This window comes from Leptodactylus fuscus, chromosome 1 (assembly GCF_031893055.1).
Source record: "Leptodactylus fuscus isolate aLepFus1 chromosome 1, aLepFus1.hap2, whole genome shotgun sequence".
In the NCBI taxonomy this organism is placed as follows: Eukaryota; Metazoa; Chordata; class Amphibia; order Anura; family Leptodactylidae; genus Leptodactylus; species Leptodactylus fuscus.
Genome location: NC_134265.1, coordinates 95184664 through 95204125, shown reverse-complemented (window position 1 = coordinate 95204125; position 19462 = coordinate 95184664). Strand labels below are relative to the sequence as shown.

The 19462-nt window shown below is 52.2% G+C and overlaps 20 non-coding genes and 3 pseudogenes across 20 annotated transcripts; all 23 read left to right on the top strand.

Annotated features, from left to right (window-relative positions):
* Positions 1–420: 420 nt before the first annotated feature.
* On the top strand, positions 421–539 carry LOC142189851 (5S ribosomal RNA). The gene has a single exon (XR_012713801.1). It is a non-coding gene; the product is annotated as a 5S ribosomal RNA (ribosomal RNA).
* Positions 540–1254: 715 nt separating this feature from the next.
* LOC142189833 (5S ribosomal RNA) lies at positions 1255–1373 on the top strand. The gene has a single exon (XR_012713784.1). It is a non-coding gene; the product is annotated as a 5S ribosomal RNA (ribosomal RNA).
* A 714-nt stretch (positions 1374–2087) lies between these two features.
* On the top strand, positions 2088–2206 carry LOC142190156 (5S ribosomal RNA). Its single transcript, XR_012714086.1, has one exon. It is a non-coding gene; the product is annotated as a 5S ribosomal RNA (ribosomal RNA).
* Positions 2207–2920: 714 nt separating this feature from the next.
* Positions 2921–3029, top strand: LOC142190353 (5S ribosomal RNA; annotated as a pseudogene).
* A 714-nt stretch (positions 3030–3743) lies between these two features.
* Positions 3744–3862, top strand: LOC142190145 (5S ribosomal RNA). The gene has a single exon (XR_012714075.1). It is a non-coding gene; the product is annotated as a 5S ribosomal RNA (ribosomal RNA).
* Positions 3863–4576: 714 nt separating this feature from the next.
* On the top strand, positions 4577–4695 carry LOC142190133 (5S ribosomal RNA). The gene has a single exon (XR_012714064.1). It is a non-coding gene; the product is annotated as a 5S ribosomal RNA (ribosomal RNA).
* A 715-nt stretch (positions 4696–5410) lies between these two features.
* On the top strand, positions 5411–5529 carry LOC142189926 (5S ribosomal RNA). Its single transcript, XR_012713872.1, has one exon. It is a non-coding gene; the product is annotated as a 5S ribosomal RNA (ribosomal RNA).
* A 714-nt stretch (positions 5530–6243) lies between these two features.
* LOC142190544 (5S ribosomal RNA) lies at positions 6244–6352 on the top strand (annotated as a pseudogene).
* A 714-nt stretch (positions 6353–7066) lies between these two features.
* On the top strand, positions 7067–7185 carry LOC142190018 (5S ribosomal RNA). The gene has a single exon (XR_012713957.1). It is a non-coding gene; the product is annotated as a 5S ribosomal RNA (ribosomal RNA).
* A 714-nt stretch (positions 7186–7899) lies between these two features.
* On the top strand, positions 7900–8018 carry LOC142189734 (5S ribosomal RNA). The gene has a single exon (XR_012713691.1). It is a non-coding gene; the product is annotated as a 5S ribosomal RNA (ribosomal RNA).
* Positions 8019–8732: 714 nt separating this feature from the next.
* On the top strand, positions 8733–8851 carry LOC142189825 (5S ribosomal RNA). Its single transcript, XR_012713777.1, has one exon. It is a non-coding gene; the product is annotated as a 5S ribosomal RNA (ribosomal RNA).
* Positions 8852–9565: 714 nt separating this feature from the next.
* LOC142190122 (5S ribosomal RNA) lies at positions 9566–9684 on the top strand. Its single transcript, XR_012714053.1, has one exon. It is a non-coding gene; the product is annotated as a 5S ribosomal RNA (ribosomal RNA).
* Positions 9685–10398: 714 nt separating this feature from the next.
* Positions 10399–10507, top strand: LOC142190310 (5S ribosomal RNA; annotated as a pseudogene).
* A 715-nt stretch (positions 10508–11222) lies between these two features.
* On the top strand, positions 11223–11341 carry LOC142190110 (5S ribosomal RNA). Its single transcript, XR_012714042.1, has one exon. It is a non-coding gene; the product is annotated as a 5S ribosomal RNA (ribosomal RNA).
* Positions 11342–12055: 714 nt separating this feature from the next.
* LOC142189781 (5S ribosomal RNA) lies at positions 12056–12174 on the top strand. The gene has a single exon (XR_012713736.1). It is a non-coding gene; the product is annotated as a 5S ribosomal RNA (ribosomal RNA).
* Positions 12175–12888: 714 nt separating this feature from the next.
* Positions 12889–13007, top strand: LOC142190097 (5S ribosomal RNA). The gene has a single exon (XR_012714031.1). It is a non-coding gene; the product is annotated as a 5S ribosomal RNA (ribosomal RNA).
* A 714-nt stretch (positions 13008–13721) lies between these two features.
* LOC142190085 (5S ribosomal RNA) lies at positions 13722–13840 on the top strand. The gene has a single exon (XR_012714020.1). It is a non-coding gene; the product is annotated as a 5S ribosomal RNA (ribosomal RNA).
* Positions 13841–14554: 714 nt separating this feature from the next.
* LOC142190136 (5S ribosomal RNA) lies at positions 14555–14673 on the top strand. Its single transcript, XR_012714067.1, has one exon. It is a non-coding gene; the product is annotated as a 5S ribosomal RNA (ribosomal RNA).
* Positions 14674–15387: 714 nt separating this feature from the next.
* LOC142189872 (5S ribosomal RNA) lies at positions 15388–15506 on the top strand. The gene has a single exon (XR_012713821.1). It is a non-coding gene; the product is annotated as a 5S ribosomal RNA (ribosomal RNA).
* A 715-nt stretch (positions 15507–16221) lies between these two features.
* LOC142190073 (5S ribosomal RNA) lies at positions 16222–16340 on the top strand. The gene has a single exon (XR_012714009.1). It is a non-coding gene; the product is annotated as a 5S ribosomal RNA (ribosomal RNA).
* A 714-nt stretch (positions 16341–17054) lies between these two features.
* Positions 17055–17173, top strand: LOC142190061 (5S ribosomal RNA). The gene has a single exon (XR_012713998.1). It is a non-coding gene; the product is annotated as a 5S ribosomal RNA (ribosomal RNA).
* A 714-nt stretch (positions 17174–17887) lies between these two features.
* Positions 17888–18006, top strand: LOC142189869 (5S ribosomal RNA). The gene has a single exon (XR_012713819.1). It is a non-coding gene; the product is annotated as a 5S ribosomal RNA (ribosomal RNA).
* A 715-nt stretch (positions 18007–18721) lies between these two features.
* Positions 18722–18840, top strand: LOC142190049 (5S ribosomal RNA). Its single transcript, XR_012713986.1, has one exon. It is a non-coding gene; the product is annotated as a 5S ribosomal RNA (ribosomal RNA).
* Positions 18841–19462: the final 622 nt, after the last annotated feature.

The window sequence follows — 19462 nt, the reverse complement described above, 5'->3', positions numbered from 1 at the left end:
CAGGGCAACACAGGCTGAACATCTTTGCAGACAACGTGCTCTAAGAAAAGAGAAGCTGACTGAAAAGCAGCTTCGCTTCCAGGCACGGGCAACCATCTCAACTTCTTCCTTAGCCGACTCCTGGACAATGGGCTCTGGTCCAGCTTGCTCTTTCTTTCACCCCGGGGATGGTTTCTTAGCCCTGCGCAGACCTTGCGCCCAGCCCTTTTGAAAGAGGGCGGCTGCGGCCTGTGACTGGTTGCTGAACAACACCTGTGGGTATAAGGGCCGCCCCCAGCTCTTGCACTGCTCCTGTTGGAGTATGAAGTTCCCTTAAGAGAAGGCAAAAAGTGAAGAAAAAGGTCTAGCGTGAAGTAGTGCAAAGGGCTGCCAGCAGCCAGGCTGCAAAGTAGAAGAGGAGTAAGTGAGAAGCCTGTCTCTGCCTATGGCCACACCACCCTGAACACGCCCGATCTCGTCTGATCTCGGAAGCTAAGCAGGGTCGGGCCTGGTTAGTACTTGAATGGGAGACCGCCTGGGAATACCAGGTGCTGTAGGCTTTTGCTTTTCCTCACTTCCACCAGCAGGGGTCACTCTCCTCTATGCCATTTTTACATTCACTTTTTACACTGCACACTTGCTTCTTTTACATTCGCTTTCTCTCTTGCACTCTTTAGGCCTTGCAAAATCCTAGTATTCTCAGTCTTACCGCTATCACTCTTAGCAGCCGCAGCGGGCGTGGTGGCCACCAGCGTTGTGGCTTTTTTCTTTTAATAATAGCAGGCTTCATTTCCATAGTATCTGGGCCTCCCGCCGGGCTGGAAGCCATAGCTAGTAACCTGCAGACCAATTTACAGGGCAACACAGGCTGAACATCTTTGCAGACAACGCGCCCTAAGAAAAGAGAAGCTGACTGAAAAGCAGCTTCGCTTCCAGGCACGGGCAACCATCTCAACTTCTTCCTTAGCCGACTACTGGACAATGGGCTCTGGTCCAGCTTGCTCTTTCTTTCACCCCCGGGATGGTTTCTTAGCCCTGCGCAGACCTTGCGCCCAGCCCTTTTGAAAGAGGGCGGCTGCGGCCTGTGACTGGTTGCTGAACAACACCTGTGGGTATAAGGGCCGCCCCCCAGCTCTTGCACTGCTCCTGTTGGAGTATGAAGTTCCCTTAAGAGAAGGCAAAAAGTGAAGAAGAAGGTCTAGCGTGAAGTAGTGCAAAGAGCTGCCAGCAGCCAGGCTGCAAAGTAGAAGAGGAGTAAGTGAGAAGCCTGTCTCTGCCTACGGCCACACCACCCTGAACACGCCCGATCTTGTCTGATCTCGGAAGCTAAGCAGGGTTGGGCCTGGTTAGTACTTGGATGGGAGACCGCCTGGGAATACCAGGTGCTGTAGGCTTTTGCTTTTCCTCACTTCCACCAGCAGGGGTCACTCTCCTCTATGCCATTTTTACATTCACTTTTTACACTGCACACTTGCTTCTTTTACATTCGCTTTCTCTCTTGCACTCTTTAGGCCTTGCAAAATCCTAGTATTCTCAGTCTTACCGCTATCACTCTTAGCAGCCGCAGCGGGCGTGGTGGCCACCAGCGTTGTGGCTTTTTACTTTTAATAATAGCAGGCTTCATTTCCATAGTATCTGGGCCTCCCGCCGGGCTGGAAGCCATAGCTAGTAACCTGCAGACCAATTTACAGGGCAACACAGGCTGAACATCTTTGCAGACAACGTGCCCTAAGAAAAGAGAAGCTGACTGAAAAGCAGCTTCGCTTCCAGGCACGGGCAACCATCTCAACTTCTTCCTTAGCCGACTCCTGGACAATGGGCTCTGGTCCAGCTTGCTCTTTCTTTCACCCCCGGGATGGTTTCTTAGCCCTGCGCAGACCTTGCGCCCAGCCCTTTTGAAAGAGGGCGGCTGCGGCCTGTGACTGGTTGCTGAACAACACCTGTGGGTATAAGGGCCGCCCCCAGCTCTTGCACTGCTCCTGTTGGAGTATGAAGTTCCCTTAAGAGAAGGCAAAAAGTGAAGAAAAAGGTCTAGCGTGAAGTAGTGCAAAGGGCTGCCAGCAGCCAGGCTGCAAAGTAGAAGAGGAGTAAGTGAGAAGCCTGTCTCTGCCTACGGCCACACCACCCTGAACACGCCCGATCTCGTCTGATCTCGGAAGCTAAGCAGGGTCGGGCCTGGTTAGTACTTGGATGGGAGACCGCCTGGGAATACCAGGTGCTGTAGGCTTTTGCTTTTCCTCACTTCCACCAGCAGGGGTCACTCTCCTCTATGCCATTTTTACATTCACTTTTTACACTGCACACTTGCTTCTTTTACATTCGCTTTCTCTCTTGCACTCTTTAGGCCTTGCAAAATCCTAGTATTCTCAGTCTTACCGCTATCACTCTTAGCAGCCGCAGCGGGCGTGGTGGCCACCAGCGTTGTGGCTTTTTACTTTTAATAATAGCAGGCTTCATTTCCATAGTATCTGGGCCTCCCGCCGGGCTGGAAGCCATAGCTAGTAACCTGCAGACCAATTTACAGGGCAACACAGGCTGAACATCTTTGCAGACAACGCGCCCTAAGAAAAGAGAAGCTGACTGAAAAGCAGCTTCGCTTCCAGGCACGGGCAACCATCTCAACTTCTTCCTTAGCCGACTACTGGACAATGGGCTCTGGTCCAGCTTGCTCTTTCTTTCACCCCCGGGATGGTTTCTTAGCCCTGCGCAGACCTTGCGCCCAGCCCTTTTGAAAGAGGGCGGCTGCGGCCTGTGACTGGTTGCTGAACAACACCTGTGGGTATAAGGGCCGCCCCCAGCTCTTGCACTGCTCCTGTTGGAGTATGAAGTTCCCTTAAGAGAAGGCAAAAAGTGAAGAAGAAGGTCTAGCGTGAAGTAGTGCAAAGAGCTGCCAGCAGCCAGGCTGCAAAGTAGAAGAGGAGTAAGTGAGAAGCCTGTCTCTGCCTACGGCCACACCACCCTGAACACGCCTGATCTCGGAAGCTAAGCAGGGTCGGGCCTGGTTAGTACTTGGATGGGAGACCGCCTGGGAATACCAGGTGCTGTAGGCTTTTGCTTTTCCTCACTTCCACCAGCAGGGGTCACTCTCCTCTATGCCATTTTTACATTCACTTTTTACACTGCACACTTGCTTCTTTTACATTCGCTTTCTCTCTTGCACTCTTTAGGCCTTGCAAAATCCTAGTATTCTCAGTCTTACCGCTATCACTCTTAGCAGCCGCAGCGGGCGTGGTGGCCACCAGCGTTGTGGCTTTTTACTTTTAATAATAGCAGGCTTCATTTCCATAGTATCTGGGCCTCCCGCCGGGCTGGAAGCCATAGCTAGTAACCTGCAGACCAATTTACAGGGCAACACAGGCTGAACATCTTTGCAGACAACGCGCCCTAAGAAAAGAGAAGCTGACTGAAAAGCAGCTTCGCTTCCAGGCACGGGCAACCATCTCAACTTCTTCCTTAGCCGACTCCTGGACAATGGGCTCTGGTCCAGCTTGCTCTTTCTTTCACCCCCGGGATGGTTTCTTAGCCCTGCGCAGACCTTGCGCCCAGCCCTTTTGAAAGAGGGCGGCTGCGGCCTGTGACTGGTTGCTGAACAACACCTGTGGGTATAAGGGCCGCCCCCAGCTCTTGCACTGCTCCTGTTGGAGTATGAAGTTCCCTTAAGAGAAGGCAAAAAGTGAAGAAAAAGGTCTAGCGTGAAGTAGTGCAAAGAGCTGCCAGCAGCCAGGCTGCAAAGTAGAAGAGGAGTAAGTGAGAAGTTTGTCTCCGCCTACGGCCACACCACCCTGAACACGCCCGATCTCGTCTGATCTCGGAAGCTAAGCAGGGTCGGGCCTGGTTAGTACTTGGATGGGAGACCGCCTGGGAATACCAGGTGCTGTAGGCTTTTGCTTTTCCTCACTTCCACCAGCAGGGGTCACTCTCCTCTATGCCATTTTTACATTCACTTTTTACACTGCACACTTGCTTCTTTTACATTCGCTTTCTCTCTTGCACTCTTTAGGCCTTGCAAAATCCTAGTATTCTCAGTCTTACCGCTATCACTCTTAGCAGCCGCAGCGGGCGTGGTGGCCACCAGCGTTGTGGCTTTTTTCTTTTAATAATAGCAGGCTTCATTTCCATAGTATCTGGGCCTCCCGCCGGGCTGGAAGCCATAGCTAGTAACCTGCAGACCAATTTACAGGGCAACACAGGCTGAACATCTTTGCAGACAACGCGCCCTAAGAAAAGAGAAGCTGACTGAAAAGCAGCTTCGCTTCCAGGCACGGGCAACCATCTCAACTTCTTCCTTAGCCGACTACTGGACAATGGGCTCTGGTCCAGCTTGCTCTTTCTTTCACCCCCGGGATGGTTTCTTAGCCCTGCGCAGACCTTGCGCCCAGCCCTTTTGAAAGAGGGCGGCTCCGGCCTGTGACTGGTTGCTGAACAACACCTGTGGGTATAAGGGCTGCCCCCAGCTCTTGCACTGCTCCTGTTGGAGTATGAAGTTCCCTTAAGAGAAGGCAAAAAGTGAAGAAAAAGTTCTAGCGTGAAGTAGTGCAAAGGGCTGCCAGCAGCCAGGCTGCAAAGTAGAAGAGGAGTAAGTGAGAAGCCTGTCTCTGCCTACGGCCACACCACCCTGAACACGCCCGATCTCGTCTGATCTCGGAAGCTAAGCAGGGTCGGGCCTGGTTAGTACTTGGATGGGAGACCGCCTGGGAATACCAGGTGCTGTAGGCTTTTGCTTTTCCTCACTTCCACCAGCAGGGGTCACTCTCCTCTATGCCATTTTTACATTCACTTTTTACACTGCACACTTGCTTCTTTTACATTCGCTTTCTCTCTTGCACTCTTTAGGCCTTGCAAAATCCTAGTATTCTCAGTCTTACCGCTATCACTCTTAGCAGCCGCAGCGGGCGTGGTGGCCACCAGCGTTGTGGCTTTTTACTTTTAATAATAGCAGGCTTCATTTCCATAGTATCTGGGCCTCCCGCCGGGCTGGAAGCCATAGCTAGTAACCTGCAGACCAATTTACAGGGCAACACAGGCTGAACATCTTTGCAGACAACGCGCCCTAAGAAAAGAGAAGCTGACTGAAAAGCAGCTTCGCTTCCAGGCACGGGCAACCATCTCAACTTCTTCCTTAGCCGACTACTGGACAATGGGCTCTGGTCCAGCTTGCTCTTTCTTTCACCCCCGGGATGGTTTCTTAGCCCTGCGCAGACCTTGCGCCCAGCCCTTTTGAAAGAGGGCGGCTGCGGCCTGTGACTGGTTGCTGAACAACACCTGTGGGTATAAGGGCCGCCCCCCAGCTCTTGCACTGCTCCTGTTGGAGTATGAAGTTCCCTTAAGAGAAGGCAAAAAGTGAAGAAGAAGGTCTAGCGTGAAGTAGTGCAAAGAGCTGCCAGCAGCCAGGCTGCAAAGTAGAAGAGGAGTAAGTGAGAAGCCTGTCTCTGCCTACGGCCACACCACCCTGAACACGCCCGATCTCGTCTGATCTCGTAAGCTAAGCAGGGTTGGGCCTGGTTAGTACTTGGATGGGAGACCGCCTGGGAATACCAGGTGCTGTAGGCTTTTGCTTTTCCTCACTTCCACCAGCAGGGGTCACTCTCCTCTATGCCATTTTTACATTCACTTTTTACACTGCACACTTGCTTCTTTTACATTCGCTTTCTCTCTTGCACTCTTTAGGCCTTGCAAAATCCTAGTATTCTCAGTCTTACCGCTATCACTCTTAGCAGCCGCAGCGGGCGTGGTGGCCACCAGCGTTGTGGCTTTTTACTTTTAATAATAGCAGGCTTCATTTCCATAGTATCTGGGCCTCCCGCCGGGCTGGAAGCCATAGCTAGTAACCTGCAGACCAATTTACAGGGCAACACAGGCTGAACATCTTTGCAGACAACGTGCCCTAAGAAAAGAGAAGCTGACTGAAAAGCAGCTTCGCTTCCAGGCACGGGCAACCATCTCAACTTTTTCCTTAGCCGACTCCTGGACAATGGGCTCTGGTCCAGCTTGCTCTTTCTTTCACCCCCGGGATGGTTTCTTAGCCCTGCGCAGACCTTGCGCCCAGCCCTTTTGAAAGAGGGCGGCTGCGGCCTGTGACTGGTTGCTGAACAACACCTGTGGGTATAAGGGCCGCCCCCAGCTGTTGCACTGCTCCTGTTGGAGTATGAAGTTCCCTTAAGAGAAGGCAAAAAGTGAAGAAAAAGGTCTAGCGTGAAGTAGTGCAAAGGGCTGCCAGCAGCCAGGCTGCAAAATAGAAGAGGAGTAAGTGAGAAGCCTGTCTCTGCCTACGGCCACACCACCCTGAACACGCCCGATCTCGTAAGCTAAGCAGGGTCGGGCCTGGTTAGTACTTGTATGGGAGACCGCCTGGGAATACCAGGTGATGTAGGCTTTTGCTTTTCCTCACTTCCACCAGCAGGGGTCACTCTCCTCTATGCCATTTTTACATTCACTTTTTACACTGCACACTTGCTTCTTTTACATTCGCTTTCTCTCTTGCACTCTTTAGGCCTTGCAAAATCCTAGTATTCTCAGTCTTACCGCTATCACTCTTAGCAGCCGCAGCGGGCGTGGTGGCCACCAGCGTTGTGGCTTTTTACTTTTAATAATAGCAGGCTTCATTTCCATAGTATCTGGGCCTCCCGCCGGGCTGGAAGCCATAGCTAGTAACCTGCAGACCAATTTACAGGGCAACACAGGCTGAACATCTTTGCAGACAACGTGCCCTAAGAAAAGAGAAGCTGACTGAAAAGCAGCTTCGCTTCCAGGCACGGGCAACCATCTTAACTTCTTCCTTAGCCGACTCCTGGACAATGGGCTCTGGTCCAGCTTGCTCTTTCTTTCACCCCCGGGATGGTTTCTTAGCCCTGCGCAGACCTTGCGCCCAGCCCTTTTGAAAGAGGGCGGCTGCGGCCTGTGACTGGTTGCTGAACAACACCTGTGGGTATAAGGGCCGCCCCCAGCTCTTGCACTGCTCCTGTTGGAGTATGAAGTTCCCTTAAGAGAAGGCAAAAAGTGAAGAAAAAGGTCTAGCGTGAAGTAGTGCAAAGAGCTGCCAGCAGCCAGGCTGCAAAGTAGAAGAGGAGTAAGTGAGAAGCCTGTCTCTGCCTACGGCCACACCACCCTGAACACGCCCGATCTCGTCTGATCTCGGAAGCTAAGCAGGGTTGTGCCTGGTTAGTACTTGGATGGGAGACCGCCTGGGAATACCAGGTGCTGTAGGCTTTTGCTTTTCCTCACTTCCACCAGCAGGGGTCACTCTCCTCTGTGCCATTTTTACATTCACTTTTTACACTGCACACTTGCTTCTTTTACATTCGCTTTCTCTCTTGCACTCTTTAGGCCTTGCAAAATCCTAGTATTCTCAGTCTTACCGCTATCACTCTTAGCAGCCGCAGCGGGCGTGGTGGCCACCAGCGTTGTGGCTTTTTACTTTTAATAATAGCAGGCTTCATTTCCATAGTATCTGGGCCTCCCGCCGGGCTGGAAGCCATAGCTAGTAACCTGCAGACCAATTTACAGGGCAACACAGGCTGAACATCTTTGCAGACAACGCGCCCTAAGAAAAGAGAAGCTGACTGAAAAGCAGCTTCGCTTCCAGGCACGGGCAACCATCTCAACTTCTTCCTTAGCCGACTCCTGGACAATGGGCTCTGGTCCAGCTTGCTCTTTCTTTCACCCCCGGGATGGTTTCTTAGCCCTGCGCAGACCTTGCGCCCAGCCCTTTTGAAAGAGGGCGGCTGCGGCCTGTGACTGGTTGCTGAACAACACCTGTGGGTATAAGGGCCGCCCCCAGCTCTTGCACTGCTCCTGTTGGAGTATGAAGTTCCCTTAAGAGAAGGCAAAAAGTGAAGAAAAAGGTCTAGCGTGAAGTAGTGCAAAGGGCTGCCAGCAGCCAGGCTGCAAAGTAGAAGAGGAGTAAGTGAGAAGTCTGTCTCTGCCTATGGCCACACCACCCTGAACACGCCCGATCTCGTCTGATCTCGGAAGCTAAGCAGGGTCGGGCCTGGTTAGTACTTGGATGGGAGACCGCCTGGGAATACCAGGTGCTGTAGGCTTTTGCTTTTCCTCACTTCCACCAGCAGGGGTCACTCTCCTCTATGCCATTTTTACATTCACTTTTTACACTGCACACTTGCTTCTTTTACATTCGCTTTCTCTCTTGCACTCTTTAGGCCTTGCAAAATCCTACTATTCTCAGTCTTACCGCTATCACTCTTAGCAGCCGCAGCGGGCGTGGTGGCCACCAGCGTTGTGGCTTTTTTCTTTTAATAATAGCAGGCTTCATTTCCATAGTATCTGGGCCTCCCGCCGGGCTGGAAGCCATAGCTAGTAACCTGCAGACCAATTTACAGGGCAACACAGGCTGAACATCTTTGCAGACAACGTGCCCTAAGAAAAGAGAAGCTGACTGAAAAGCAGCTGCGCTTCCAGGCACGGGCAACCATCTCAACTTCTTCCTTAGCCGACTCCTGGACAATGGGCTCTGGTCCAGCTTGCTCTTTCTTTCACCCCCTGGATGGTTTCTTAGCCCTGCGCAGACCTTGCGCCCAGCCCTTTTGAAAGAGGGCGGCTGCGGCCTGTGACTGGTTGCTGAACAACACCTGTGGGTATAAGGGCCGCCCCCAGCTCTTGCACTGCTCCTGTTGGAGTATGAAGTTCCCTTAAGAGAAGGCAAAAAGTGAAGAAAAAGGTCTAGCGTGAAGTAGTGCAAAGAGCTGCCAGCAGCCAGGCTGCAAAGTAGAAGAGGAGTAAGTGAGAAGTTTGTCTCCGCCTACGGCCACATCACCCTGAACACGCCCGATCTCGTCTGATCTCGGAAGCTAAGCAGGGTCGGGCCTGGTTAGTACTTGGATGGGAGACCGCCTGGGAATACCAGGTGCTGTAGGCTTTTGCTTTTCCTCACTTCCACCAGCAGGGGTCACTCTCCTCTATGCCATTTTTACATTCACTTTTTACACTGCACACTTGCTTCTTTTACATTCGCTTTCTCTCTTGCACTCTTTAGGCCTTGCAAAATCCTAGTATTCTCAGTCTTACCGCTATCACTCTTAGCAGCCGCAGCGGGCGTGGTGGCCACCAGCGTTGTGGCTTTTTACTTTTAATAATAGCAGGCTTCATTTCCATAGTATCTGGGCCTCCCGCCGGGCTGGAAGCCATAGCTAGTAACCTGCAGACCAATTTACAGGGCAACACAGGCTGAACATCTTTGCAGACAACGTGCCCTAAGAAAAGAGAAGCTGACTGAAAAGCAGCTTCGCTTCCAGGCACGGGCAACCATCTCAACTTCTTCCTTAGCCGACTCCTGGACAATGGGCTCTGGTCCAGCTTGCTCTTTCTTTCACCCCCGGGATGGTTTCTTAGCCCTGCGCAGACCTTGCGCCCAGCCCTTTTGAAAGAGGGCGGCTGCGGCCTGTGACTGGTTGCTGAACAACACCTGTGGGTATAAGGGCCGCCCCCAGCTCTTGCACTGCTCCTGTTGGAGTATGAAGTTCCCTTAAGAGAAGGCAAAAAGTGAAGAAAAAGGTCTAGCGTGAAGTAGTGCAAAGGGCTGCCAGCAGCCAGGCTGCAAAGTAGAAGAGGAGTAAGTGAGAAGCCTGTCTCTGCCTACGGCCACACCACCCTGAACACGCCCGATCTCGTCTGATCTCGGAAGCTAAGCAGGGTCGGGCCTGGTTAGTACTTGGATGGGAGACCGCCTGGGAATACCAGGTGCTGTAGGCTTTTGCTTTTCCTCACTTCCACCAGCAGGGGTCACTCTCCTCTATGCCATTTTTACATTCACTTTTTACACTGCACACTTGCTTCTTTTACATTCGCTTTCTCTCTTGCACTCTTTAGGCCTTGCAAAATCCTAGTATTCTCAGTCTTACCGCTATCACTCTTAGCAGCCGCAGCGGGCGTGGTGGCCACCAGCGTTGTGGCTTTTTACTTTTAATAATAGCAGGCTTCATTTCCATAGTATCTGGGCCTCCCGCCGGGCTGGAAGCCATAGCTAGTAACCTGCAGACCAATTTACAGGGCAACACAGGCTGAACATCTTTGCAGACAACGTGCCCTAAGAAAAGAGAAGCTGACTGAAAAGCAGCTTCGCTTCCAGGCACGGGCAACCATCTCAACTTCTTCCTTAGCCGACTCCTGGACAATGGGCTCTGGTCCAGCTTGCTCTTTCTTTCACCCCCGGGATGGTTTCTTAGCCCTGCGCAGACCTTGCGCCCAGCCCTTTTGAAAGAGGGCGGCTGCGGCCTGTGACTGGTTGCTGAACAACACCTGTGGGTATAAGGGCCGCCCCCAGCTCTTGCACTGCTCCTGTTGGAGTATGAAGTTCCCTTAAGAGAAGGCAAAAAGTGAAGAAAAAGGTCTAGCGTGAAGTAGTGCAAAGGGCTGCCAGCAGCCAGGCTGCAAAGTAGAAGAGGAGTAAGTGAGAAGCCTGTCTCTGCCTACGGCCACACCACCCTGAACACGCCCGATCTCGGAAGCTAAGCAGGGTTGGGCCTGGTTAGTACTTGGATGGGAGACCGCCTGGGAATACCAGGTGCTGTAGGCTTTTGCTTTTCCTCACTTCCACCAGCAGGGGTCACTCTCCTCTATGCCATTTTTACATTCACTTTTTACACTGCACACTTACTTCTTTTACATTCGCTTTCTCTCTTGCACTCTTTAGGCCTTGCAAAATCCTAGTATTCTCAGTCTTACCGCTATCACTCTTAGCAGCCGCAGCGGGCGTGGTGGCCACCAGCGTTGTGGCTTTTTACTTTTAATAATAGCAGGCTTCATTTCCATAGTATCTGGGCCTCCCGCCAGGCTGGAAGCCATAGCTAGTAACCTGCAGACCAATTTACAGGGCAACACAGGCTGAACATCTTTGCAGACAACGCGCCCTAAGAAAAGAGAAGCTGACTGAAAAGCAGCTTCGCTTCCAGGCACGGGCAACCATCTCAACTTCTTCCTTAGCCGACTACTGGACAATGGGCTCTGGTCCAGCTTGCTCTTTCTTTCACCCCCGGGATGGTTTCTTAGCCCTGCGCAGACCTTGCGCCCAGCCCTTTTGAAAGAGGGCGGCTGCGGCCTGTGACTGGTTGCTGAACAACACCTGTGGGTATAAGGGCCGCCCCCCAGCTCTTGCACTGCTCCTGTTGGAGTATGAAGTTCCCTTAAGAGAAGGCAAAAAGTGAAGAAGAAGGTCTAGCGTGAAGTAGTGCAAAGAGCTGCCAGCAGCCAGGCTGCAAAGTAGAAGAGGAGTAAGTGAGAAGCCTGTCTCTGCCTACGGCCACACCACCCTGAACACGCCCGATCTCGTCTGATCTCGGAAGCTAAGCAGGGTCGGGCCTGGTTAGTACTTGGATGGGAGACCGCCTGGGAATACCAGGTGCTGTAGGCTTTTGCTTTTCCTCACTTCCACCAGCAGGGGTCACTCTCCTCTATGCCATTTTTACATTCACTTTTTACACTGCACACTTGCTTCTTTTACATTCGCTTTCTCTCTTGCACTCTTTAGGCCTTGCAAAATCCTAGTATTCTCAGTCTTACCGCTATCACTCTTAGCAGCCGCAGCGGGCGTGGTGGCCACCAGCGTTGTGGCTTTTTACTTTTAATAATAGCAGGCTTCATTTCCATAGTATCTGGGCCTCCCGCCGGGCTGGAAGCCATAGCTAGTAACCTGCAGACCAATTTACAGGGCAACACAGGCTGAACATCTTTGCAGACAAAGTGCCCTAAGAAAAGAGAAGCTGACTGAAAAGCAGCTTCGCTTCCAGGCACGGGCAACCATCTCAACTTCTTCCTTAGCCGACTACTGGACAATGGGCTCTGGTCCAGCTTGCTCTTTCTTTCACCCCCGGGATGGTTTCTTAGCCCTGCGCAGACCTTGCGCCCAGCCCTTTTGAAAGAGGGCGGCTGCGGCCTGTGACTGGTTGCTGAACAACACCTGTGGGTATAAGGGCCGCCCCCAGCTCTTGCACTGCTCCTGTTGGAGTATGAAGTTCCCTTAAGAGAAGGCAAAAAGTGAAGAAAAAGGTCTAGCGTGAAGTAGTGCAAAGAGCTGCCAGCAGCCAGGCTGCAAAGTAGAAGAGGAGTAAGTGAGAAGTTTGTCTCCGCCTACGGCCACACCACCCTGAACACGCCTGATCTCGTCTGATCTCGGAAGCTAAGCAGGGTCGGGCCTGGTTAGTACTTGGATGGGAGACCGCCTGGGAATACCAGGTGCTGTAGGCTTTTGCTTTTCCTCACTTCCACCAGCAGGGGTCACTCTCCTCTATGCCATTTTTACATTCACTTTTTACACTGCACACTTGCTTCTTTTACATTCGCTTTCTCTCTTGCACTCTTTAGGCCTTGCAAAATCCTAGTATTCTCAGTCTTACCGCTATCACTCTTAGCAGCCGCAGCGGGCGTGGTGGCCACCAGCGTTGTGGCTTTTTACTTTTAATAATAGCAGGCTTCATTTCCATAGTATCTGGGCCTCCCGCCGGGCTGGAAGCCATAGCTAGTAACCTGCAGACCAATTTACAGGGCAACACAGGCTGAACATCTTTGCAGACAAAGTGCCCTAAGAAAAGAGAAGCTGACTGAAAAGCAGCTTCGCTTCCAGGCACGGGCAACCATCTCAACTTCTTCCTCAGCCGACTCCTGGACAATGGGCTCTGGTCCAGCTTGCTCTTTCTTTCACCCCCGGGATGGTTTCTTAGCCCTGCGCAGACCTTGCGCCCAGCCCTTTTGAAAGAGGGCGGCTGCGGCCTGTGACTGGTTGCTGAACAACACCTGTGGGTATAAGGGCCGCCCCCAGCTCTTGCACTGCTCCTGTTGGAGTATGAAGTTCCCTTAAGAGAAGGTAAAAAGTGAAGAAAAAGGTCTATCGTGAAGTAGTGCAAAGAGCTGCCAGCAGCCAGGCTGCAAAGTAGAAGAGGAGTAAGTGAGAAGCCTGTCTCTGCCTACGGCCACACCACCCTGAACACGCCCGATCTCGTCTGATCTCGGAAGCTAAGCAGGGTCGGGCCTGGTTAGTACTTGGATGGGAGACCGCCTGGGAATACCAGGTGCTGTAGGCTTTTGCTTTTCCTCACTTCCACCAGCAGGGGTCACTCTCCTCTATGCCATTTTTACATTCACTTTTTACACTGCACACTTGCTTCTTTTACATTCGCTTTCTCTCTTGCACTCTTTAGGCCTTGCAAAATCCTAGTATTCTCAGTCTTACCGCTATCACTCTTAGCAGCCGCAGCGGGCGTGGTGGCCACCAGCGTTGTGGCTTTTTACTTTTAATAATAGCAGGCTTCATTTCCATAGTATCTGGGCCTCCCGCCGGGCTGGAAGCCATAGCTAGTAACCTGCAGACCAATTTACAGGGCAACACAGGCTGAACATCTTTGCAGACAACGCGCCCTAAGAAAAGAGAAGCTGACTGAAAAGCAGCTTCGCTTCCAGGCACGGGCAACCATCTCAACTTCTTCCTTAGCCGACTCCTGGACAATGGGCTCTGGTCCAGCTTGCTCTTTCTTTCACCCCCGGGATGGTTTCTTAGCCCTGCGCAGACCTTGCGCCCAGCCCTTTTGAAAGAGGGCGGCTGCGGCCTGTGACTGGTTGCTGAACAACACCTGTGGGTATAAGGGCCGCCCCCAGCTCTTGCACTGCTCCTGTTGGAGTATGAAGTTCCCTTAAGAGAAGGCAAAAAGTGAAGAAAAAGGTCTAGCGTGAAGTAGTGCAAAGAGCTGCCAGCAGCCAGGCTGCAAAGTAGAAGAGGAGTAAGTGAGAAGTTTGTCTCCGCCTACGGCCACACCACCCTGAACACGCCCGATCTCGTCTGATCTCGGAAGCTAAGCAGGGTCGGGCCTGGTTAGTACTTGGATGGGAGACCGCCTGGGAATACCAGGTGCTGTAGGCTTTTGCTTTTCCTCACTTCCACCAGCAGGGGTCACTCTCCTCTATGCCATTTTTACATTCACTTTTTACACTGCACACTTGCTTCTTTTACATTCGCTTTCTCTCTTGCACTCTTTAGGCCTTGCAAAATCCTAGTATTCTCAGTCTTACCGCTATCACTCTTAGCAGCCGCAGCGGGCGTGGTGGCCACCGGCGTTGTGGCTTTTTTCTTTTAATAATAGCAGGCTTCATTTCCATAGTATCTGGGCCTCCCGCCGGGCTGGAAGCCATAGCTAGTAACCTGCAGACCAATTTACAGGGCAACACAGGCTGAACATCTTTGCAGACAACGCGCCCTAAGAAAAGAGAAGCTGACTGAAAAGCAGCTTCGCTTCCAGGCACGGGCAACCATCTCAACTTCTTCCTTAGCCGACTACTGGACAATGGGCTCTGGTCCAGCTTGCTCTTTCTTTCACCCCCGGGATGGTTTCTTAGCCCTGCGCAGACCTTGCGCCCAGCCCTTTTGAAAGAGGGCGGCTGCGGCCTGTGACTGGTTGCTGAACAACACCTGTGGGTATAAGGGCCGCCCCCAGCTCTTGCACTGCTCCTGTTGGAGTATGAAGTTCCCTTAAGAGAAGGCAAAAAGTGAAGAAAAAGGTCTAGCATGAAGTAGTGCAAAGGGCTGCTAGCAGCCAGGCTGCAAAGTAGAAGAGGAGTAAGTGAGAAGCCTGTCTCTGCCTACGGCCACACCACCCTGAACACGCCCGATCTCGTCTGATCTCGGAAGCTAAGCAGGGTCGGGCCTGGTTAGTACGTGCATGGGAGACCGCCTGGGAATACCAGGTGCTGTAGGCTTTTGCTTTTCCTCACTTCCACCAGCAGGGGTCACTCTCCTCTATGCCATTTTTACATTCACTTTTTACACTGCACACTTGCTTCTTTTACATTCGCTTTCTCTCTTGCACTCTTTAGGCCTTGCAAAATCCTAGTATTCTCAGTCTTACCGCTATCACTCTTAGCAGCCGCAGCGGGCGTGGTGGCCACCAGCGTTGTGGCTTTTTACTTTTAATAATAGCAGGCTTCATTTCCATAGTATCTGGGCCTCCCGCCGGGCTGGAAGCCATAGCTAGTAACCTGCAGACCAATTTACAGGGCAACACAGGCTGAACATCTTTGCAGACAACGTGCCCTAAGAAAAGAGAAGCTGACTGAAAAGCAGCTTCGCTTCCAGGCACGGGCAACCATCTCAACTTTTTCCTTAGCCGACTCCTGGACAATGGGCTCTGGTCCAGCTTGCTCTTTCTTTCACCCCCGGGATGGTTTCTTAGCCCTGCGCAGACCTTGCGCCCAGCCCTTTTGAAAGAGGGCGGCTGCGGCCTGTGACTGGTTGCTGAACAACACCTGTGGGTATAAGGGCCGCCCCCAGCTCTTGCACTGCTCCTGTTGGAGTATGAAGTTCCCTTAAGAGAAGGCAAAAAGTGAAGAAAAAGGTCTAGCGTGAAGTAGTGCAAAGGGCTGCCAGCAGCCAGGCTGCAAAGTAGAAGAGGAGTAAGTGAGAAGCCTGTCTCTGCCTACGGCCACACCACCCTGAACACGCCCGATCTCGTCTGATCTTGGAAGCTAAGCAGGGTCGGGCCTGGTTAGTACTTGGATGGGAGACCGCCTGGGAATACCAGGTGCTGTAGGCTTTTGCTTTTCCTCACTTCCACCAGCAGGGGTCACTCTCCTCTATGCCATTTTTACATTCACTTTTTACACTGCACACTTGCTTCTTTTACATTCGCTTTCTCTCTTGCACTCTTTAGGCCTTGCAAAATCCTAGTATTCTCAGTCTTACCGCTATCACTCTTAGCAGCCGCAGCGGGCGTGGTGGCCACCAGCGTTGTGGCTTTTTTCTTTTAATAATAGCAGGCTTCATTTCCATAGTATCTGGGCCTCCCGCCGGGCTGGAAGCCATAGCTAGTAACCTGCAGACCAATTTACAGGGCAACACAGGCTGAACATCTTTGCAGACAACGCGCCCTAAGAAAAGAGAAGCTGACTGAAAAGCAGCTTCGCTTCCAGGCACGGGCAACCATCTCAACTTCTTCCTTAGCCGACTACTGGACAATGGGCTCTGGTCCAGCTTGCTCTTTCTTTCACCCCCGGGATGGTTTCTTAGCCCTGCGCAGACCTTGCGCCCAGCCCTTTTGAAAGAGGGCGGCTGCGGCCTGTGACTGGTTGCTGAACAACACCTGTGGGTATAAGGGCCGCCCCCCAGCTCTTGCACTGCTCCTGTTGGAGTATGAAGTTCCCTTAAGAGAAGGCAAAAAGTGAAGAAGAAGGTCTAGCGTGAAGTAGTGCAAAGAGCTGCCAGCAGCCAGGCTGCAAAGTAGAAGAGGAGTAAGTGAGAAGCCTGTCTCTGCCTACGGCCACACCACCCTGAACACGCCCGATCTCGTCTGATCTCGGAAGCTAAGCAGGGTCGGGCCTGGTTAGTACTTGGATGGGAGACCGCCTGGGAATACCAGGTGCTGTAGGCTTTTGCTTTTCCTCACTTCCACCAGCAGGGGTCACTCTCCTCTATGCCATTTTTACATTCACTTTTTACACTGCACACTTGCTTCTTTTACATTCGCTTTCTCTCTTGCACTCTTTAGGCCTTGCAAAATCCTAGTATTCTCAGTCTTACCGCTATCACTCTTAGCAGCCGCAGCGGGCGTGGTGGCCACCAGCGTTGTGGCTTTTTACTTTTAATAATAGCAGGCTTCATTTCCATAGTATCTGGGCCTCCCGCCGGGCTGGAAGCCATAGCTAGTAACCTGCAGACCAATTTACAGGGCAACACAGGCTGAACATCTTTGCAGACAACGTGCCCTAAGAAAAGAGAAGCTGACTGAAAAGCAGCTTCGCTTCCAGGCACGGGCAACCATCTCAACTTCTTCCTTAGCCGACTCCTGGACAATGGGCTCTGGTCCAGCTTGCTCTTTCTTTCACCCCCGGGATGGTTTCTTAGCCCTGCGCAGACCTTGCGCCCAGCCCTTTTGAAAGAGGGCGGCTGCGGCCTGTGACTGGTTGCTGAACAACACCTGTGGGTATAAGGGCCGCCCCCAGCTCTTGCACTGCTCCTGTTGGAGTATGAAGTTCCCTTAAGAGAAGGCAAAAAGTGAAGAAAAAGGTCTAGCGTGAAGTAGTGCAAAGGGCTGCCAGCAGCCAGGCTGCAAAGTAGAAGAGGAGTAAGTGAGAAGCCTGTCTCTGCCTACGGCCACACCACCCTGAACACGCCCGATCTCGTCTGATCTCGGAAGCTAAGCAGGGTCGGGCCTGGTTAGTACTTGGATGGGAGACCGCCTGGGAATACCAGGTGCTGTAGGCTTTTGCTTTTCCTCACTTCCACCAGCAGGGGTCACTCTCCTCTATGCCATTTTTACATTCACTTTTTACACTGCACACTTGCTTCTTTTACATTCGCTTTCTCTCTTGCACTCTTTAGGCCTTGCAAAATCCTAGTATTCTCAGTCTTACCGCTATCACTCTTAGCAGCCGCAGCGGGCGTGGTGGCCACCAGCGTTGTGGCTTTTTACTTTTAATAATAGCAGGCTTCATTTCCATAGTATCTGGGCCTCCCGCCGGGCTGGAAGCCATAGCTAGTAACCTGCAGACCAATTTACAGGGCAACACAGGCTGAACATCTTTGCAGACAACGTGCCCTAAGAAAAGAGAAGCTGACTGAAAAGCAGCTTCGCTTCCAGGCACGGGCAACCATCTCAACTTTTTCCTTAGCCGACTCCTGGACAATGGGCTCTGGTCCAGCTTGCTCTTTCTTTCACCCCCGGGATGGTTTCTTAGCCCTGCGCAGACCTTGCGCCCAGCCCTTTTGAAAGAGGGCGGCTGCGGCCTGTGACTGGTTGCTGAACAACACCTGTGGGTATAAGGGCCGCCCCCAGCTCTTGCACTGCTCCTGTTGGAGTATGAAGTTCCCTTAAGAGAAGGCAAAAAGTGAAGAAAAAGGTCTAGCGTGAAGTAGTGCAAAGGGCTGCCAGCAGCCAGGCTGCAAAGTAGAAGAGGAGTAAGTGAGAAGCCTGTCTCTGCCTACGGCCACACCACCCTGAACACGCCCGATCTCGTCTGATCTTGGAAGCTAAGCAGGGTCGGGCCTGGTTAGTACTTGGATGGGAGACCGCCTGGGAATACCAGGTGCTGTAGGCTTTTGCTTTTCCTCACTTCCACCAGCAGGGGTCACTCTCCTCTATGCCATTTTTACATTCACTTTTTACACTGCACACTTGCTTCTTTTACATTCGCTTTCTCTCTTGCACTCTTTAGGCCTTGCAAAATCCTAGTATTCTCAGTCTTACCGCTATCACTCTTAGCAGCCGCAGCGGGCGTGGTGGCCACCAGCGTTGTGGCTTTTTTCTTTTAATAATAGCAGGCTTCATTTCCATAGTATCTGGGCCTCCCGCCGGGCTGGAAGCCATAGCTAGTAACCTGCAGACCAATTTACAGGGCAACACAGGCTGAACATCTTTGCAGACAACGCGCCCTAAGAAAAGAGAAGCTGACTGAAAAGCAGCTTCGCTTCCAGGCACGGGCAACCATCTCAACTTCTTCCTTAGCCGACTACTGGACAATGGGCTCTGGTCCAGCTTGCTCTTTCTTTCACCCCCGGGATGGTTTCTTAGCCCTGCGCAGACCTTGCGCCCAGCCCTTTTGAAAGAGGGCGGCTGCGGCCTGTGACTGGTTGCTGAACAACACCTGTGGGTATAAGGGCCGCCCCCCAGCTCTTGCACTGCTCCTGTTGGAGTATGAAGTTCCCTTAAGAGAAGGCAAAAAGTGAAGAAGAAGGTCTAGCGTGAAGTAGTGCAAAGAGCTGCCAGCAGCCAGGCTGCAAAGTAGAAGAGGAGTAAGTGAGAAGCCTGTCTCTGCCTACGGCCACACCACCCTGAACACGCCCGATCTCGTCTGATCTCGGAAGCTAAGCAGGGTCGGGCCTGGTTAGTACTTGGATGGGAGACCGCCTGGGAATACCAGGTGCTGTAGGCTTTTGCTTTTCCTCACTTCCACCAGCAGGGGTCACTCTCCTCTATGCCATTTTTACATTCACTTTTTACACTGCACACTTGCTTCTTTTACATTCGCTTTCTCTCTTGCACTCTTTAGGCCTTGCAAAATCCTAGTATTCTCAGTCTTACCGCTATCACTCTTAGCAGCCGCAGCGGGCGTGGTGGCCACCAGCGTTGTGGCTTTTTACTTTTAATAATAGCAGGCTTCATTTCCATAGTATCTGGGCCTCCCGCCGGGCTGGAAGCCATAGCTAGTAACCTGCAGACCAATTTACAGGGCAACACAGGCTGAACATCTTTGCAGACAACGTGCCCTAAGAAAAGAGAAGCTGACTGAAAAGCAGCTTCGCTTCCAGGCACGGGCAACCATCTCAACTTCTTCCTTAGCCGACTCCTGGACAATGGGCTCTGGTCCAGCTTGCTCTTTCTTTCACCCCCGGGATGGTTTCTTAGCCCTGCGCAGACCTTGCGCCCAGCCCTTTTGAAAGAGGGCGGCTGCGGCCTGTGACTGGTTGCTGAACAACACCTGTGGGTATAAGGGCCGCCCCCAGCTCTTGCACTGCTCCTGTTGGAGTATGAAGTTCCCTTAAGAGAAGGCAAAA